The sequence below is a fragment of the Pteropus medius genome, unplaced genomic scaffold (assembly GCF_902729225.1).
Source record: "Pteropus medius unplaced genomic scaffold, Ma_sr-lr_union100, whole genome shotgun sequence".
Lineage (NCBI taxonomy): Eukaryota > Metazoa > Chordata > Mammalia > Chiroptera > Pteropodidae > Pteropus > Pteropus medius.
In genome coordinates this window covers 535,211-540,277 of record NW_024350924.1, presented here as the reverse complement: position 1 = coordinate 540,277, position 5,067 = coordinate 535,211, and the positions used below count along the sequence as shown (strand labels likewise).

The 5,067-nt window shown below is 36.4% G+C and overlaps 1 pseudogene; it reads right to left on the bottom strand.

Moving 5' to 3' along the window:
- Nucleotides 1–414: 414 nt before the first annotated feature.
- LOC120585294 (uncharacterized) lies at nt 415–534 on the bottom strand (annotated as a pseudogene).
- Nucleotides 535–5,067: the final 4,533 nt, after the last annotated feature.

The window sequence follows — 5,067 nt, the reverse complement described above, 5'->3', positions numbered from 1 at the left end:
AATGATTTTAGCAGTGTGTGTAGGGTGGGGGTTACCCTACGGAAATGCAAATGATTATAGTAGGACATGAAGGCTGGGTGGAGATTATCTCATTTTAGCCAGCAAATGTCTGCTCTTGTATAAAAGCAACTTGCAAAAAGAAAATCGCTCTCTACTCCATCATCAGTGGATAGTGGGCCACCCGATCCCAGCTTTCTGTCTTTTTTCTTTTCTCATTCTACTTCTGTTCCCACTCAGGATTATTTTCCAGGACCGCACTGGACGTGGCAGGATTCGCCACTTGCTGGACGCGGCAAATTGTGTTTTCAATGTTGTGTCTAAAAAGCTTTGCCCAACCCAAGGTTAGATGTTGTGTTTTCTCCGGAAGTTTTATAACTTTAGGTTTTGCACTTAAATCTATAATGTTTTTTTAATCGCCTACAGCACCTGGTCTTCCTAGTTGGTCTCCCATCCAAGTACTAATCAGGCCCGACCCTGCTTAGCTTCTGAGATCAAATGAGATTCGAGCATATTCATGGTGCCATGGCCGGAGACTGCAAACCTATAATTTAATTATTGTTAATTTTAATATGTGATGAGAAGTAAAGATCTAAGTTTATTAATGTATTTATTGCATAAGGATATTCAAGTTTTCAGTATCATTCATTAAAAGATTATGTTCTCCATTGAATTGACTTTGTAACTTTGACAAAAATCAACTGACCATATATTTATAGGTCTAATTCTAGATTTTTTCTTTTACATTGATATATTTATTCACACAGCAATAGCACACTGTCTTGATTAATATAGTATTGTAATAAGTCTTGAGGCCAGGTAATATAAGTTCTTAAATTTTGATTTTTTTTTTATTTTAATGCTGTTTGAAATGTACCCATTATTTTGGAATTAGCTTCTTAATTTCTAGAAAATATTCTGCTTAAACTTGGATAAACTTCGCATTGAAACTAAGAAAAAATTATGAGGAATTAACATTTTAAAATATTGAATCTTCTGGGACATGACCTCAGTAAATCTCTTCATTTATTTGAAACTTTTAAATTTCTCTCACCAGTATTTCAGTGTATAGGTTGTCAGCTTTACCATAAACATTTAATTTTGTGATGCTATGGCAAATGGCATTATTTTATTTAACTTTCTAATTGATTTTTACTAGTGTATTGACATAGAGTGGATTTTGTATATTGGTCTTGTATCCTACAATCTTGCTAATTCATCTAATATATTACTAGCTTTTTAAAATGAATCTCATAGGATTTCTTTCAGGCGAGACAAATAAACAAACAAAACAAAATAAAAAGACAGTTTTACCTCTTTCTTCCCACTTGAGATGCCGGTTTCATTGTTGTTGTTGCTGATATGTGATTTATGACATCAACTAGGTCCCTCCAGTGAAACGTGGGACAAAAGAAACGAGGGTGGAGTATCTGTGCCTTGTTCGTGATCTTTAAGGGAAAGTATTTGGTCTTTCACTATTAGCTATGATGTTTTCTGTATGTCTTTCAAAGAGCCTCTTAATTTCAGGAAGTTTCCTTCTATTTCTAGATTTATTCATGAATATACATTGAAGTTATTATAAGACTTTTCTGTATCTATTGAAATAATATAATTTCCCCTTGATTCTAATTAAGTTATTACATTGCATTGATTCATTTTGGAATGTTATGAGCAACCTCATAGTTTTGGCATAATCCCCGTTTAGTCATAATTTATAATCCTTATTTTGGTGAGCTTTTTATACTTATGTTCATTAAAATATTGGTTTGTGGTATTCTTTTCTTATCATATTTTTGCCAGTTTTGGTCTGAGAATAATACTGACCTCATCAAATGAGTTGAGAAGTTCTTTCTACTCCTCTTTTTAAAAAAATAAATAAATAGTGTATTATTCTTTATTTAAATTTTGCTATAATCCACCAGTGAAGCCATCTAGATCTGGGATTCTCATTGTGAAATGGTTTTCAATTATGAATTCGACTTTTTAAATAGACATAGGGCTATTATGATTTTAAAAATATCTTCTATTGTCAATTTTTTTAATTTGAGTCTTCAAGAAACTTAAACACTTTAGTTTCTCAAATTTTTGTCACGGCACACTCATGGTATTCTCTAATTATACTCTCAACGTCTGCTGGCCTCGTTAGTGAGGTCCTTTCTTTAAATCCTGAAAAATGTCTACAGATTGAGTCTACACTAGTTGGGCCCACTGTAAGACTTGAGCTAAAACTTCATTAATTCTCTGACTTCCACGAGCCCTAATTTTGATTAGTAGGACACAGAGGCATCTTGGATCCCCAGCTATTAGAATGATTTCAGAGACAGTGTCAAATACTCTTAAATCTGATTTTTTTTTTTTTTTTTTAACATATGATTGTTCTAGTAAATGGCCACAAATTCCTTAGGAGAGGGTTTGGAGGATGATTTAAGCTGTTACTCAAGACAATGACGCAGGACTCTTTCTAAATAGTACCTGTCCTCTCCATCACTCAAACGAATTTTTGGGATCTGTATATTGACTTACACTTACATCTAACTGGGTCACATGCTGTGACTTTCTACTATGAAAATGTTGCTACTGTGAAAATTAGGCAATTTTTGGCTATGAGACCTAGAGTTTTTCTTGTTTTATAGCTCAAGAAACAATCTGGTAGGCTACCCACCTGCTTTGAAGATGACGTGTACATGGAGCAGGAAAACCTTTCTTTAGGGAAGCTCTGCTGGCCACTGGTAAACAGAACTGCACGCCCACCAGGAGTCCCACGAGACAAGCACGTGGGAATCCTTTTCTCCTGCGATGTCCCTCTAACAACACCAACTCATCAAGCCTGATGTCAGACCGTCTGGTAGAGATGCTTACAAAGTTCAGCTCTAATACTGCATGCAAGGAAAAGAGGATTTGTCACTGAAAGGCAGTAAGTTGATTACTGACCAAGTCGTCACATACTTTACTTCCACATGTATTCTAGACTTCATTTTGCATTACTATTATTTCTTATTTAAACAATCAATTATATTTTAACAAAATCTTTTAAAGAGAAAAATATTTGTATTTATCTAAAAATTTATAATTTCTGGTGGCTTTCGTTTCCTTCTGTAAATTTCTTTCAAGTGGGTATAATTCTCCTCTTCCTGAATGGTTTCTTTAAGTTTTCTCATAGTGCAGATCTACTAACAAGAGATTTTATCAGATTATTTTTGTCTAAACATAATTTATTTCACTTTTGTTGGATTTTTTTTATGAGATTAGTACCCAAGTAGACAACATGTTAGCCTCTTAAATACGTTGTTTTATGGTTTACTGACTTGCATTACTTATGAATGTGTATTAGTTAATAGTACTGTAGAAACAGACCTAATAGGGTGACTATAAATATAAATATTAAAAATATAAAGATGAACATGTTTATTGTAAGAAATTGACTCACATTATCAGAGATCGGTGATTCCAAATCTGCATCGTGGGCTGGTGGGCTTGGGACTCTGGACAGATGACGATACAGCTGCGGTCCAAAGGCTGGCAGCCTGGAGACCCCGGAGAGCTGACAGTGCAGGCGAAGTCTGAAGGCAATCTCCGGAGGATTTCCCGCTTGCTCAGGGAGGCCACTCCTGCGCTATTCATGCTTCATCTGATTGGGTGAGGCCCACCCACATTACGGAAGGCAACTTGCTTAACTCAGGGTTCACTGATTTAAATGTTAATACCACCCCACACACCGTTCAAGTCGTCACATAAAATTATCCAACACGGAAGGTCGTTCTTACTTTTGTTTCCTTTTACGTACTCTGCCTTTTCTCTCAAGTCTTAATATTTTCTTTTTATCACTGGTATTCAGCAATTTTAAGTACAACGTGGCCCCATGTGGCTGGCCACATGTTTATCATACCAGGGGAGGGGGCACTTCTTGCTCACATCAACTTGTTATATCTGCATTTTATAATTTTCATCTGATTAGAAAAATGACCACTATTTTTTCAAATATGTTTTTCTTTTCTACTCTGCAATTGATCTCTTAACGTCACCCCACACGTCATCGAGTCTGTGGTCATCGCGTGTCCTTTAACTCCGCTCCAGTTTTTGAACATTGTCATTGAACTGCCTTCAAGGTCATCAGTGTTTTCTTTTTCTAAGCTGTAGTTACGCTCATCCAGTAATTTTTTTTTTTCATCCTAAATGTTGCATTTCTACCTCTGGAATTTCCATGTAGTTCATTTTCACCTTCCATTGCCTTTCTCAATGTGTGCATGCTTTATTTATATGCATAGCATATTTATAATGCTTATCTTGAAGTCCTTGCCCGCTATTTCCATCACCTCTATCATTTGTGAGTCTGCTTTTATTGACTGGTTAGCGGTCCCATTTGTCTGCGTATTCGCATGAAATAATTTCTGATTGGATGCGAAGCATTGTGAATGAAGCCTTTTTGAGTATCAGGAATTGACTTCCCTTACACTGAACTCTGCTTTGGTAGGCGCTTACGTTATATGAAAATGGCTATGTCTTTGCCGCCTTGATTTTAAGCTGTATTATGACAGCTCTAAGCAGCCTTTACTCTGGGCTTGTTTATTTCTGCTTCCAAAGGATTTTTTTTTTTCTCAAGTCCCCACCAAATGCCTCAGGTCATCAGTGAGACTCTCTACTGGGCTCGCAGGAGCTCTGATACCTTCCTGTCCTCTGCAATCTGAGACTTCTTTACCTGAGAGTCCTCTCATAGCTCTTTCCCTGGCCTTTTCAAATTACATGCTATGAAAATGCAGATTATTGTTCAGCACTATGCTGCAGAATCTCTATGCAGATTTTTAGAGATCGTATGTGTGTGTGCACACGTGTGTATATAACTCTCTTTTACAGTACTCTGCCTGAATATTATAATTCCTTCAGACTTCTAGAATTTCTTGTTTTCCCCTAATCTTCTCAGCTGACTGGGGTCTTTCTTCCCTGTACCACATTCTGGAAAGTGCCTCCAGGCAGAAATGCACAGCGATTCACCTTGTTTCTATCTTTTCTCTCAGGGCCAACGATCCAGCACTGCTTGCTTTCCATCCTCTAAAAACAGTCATTTCACATATC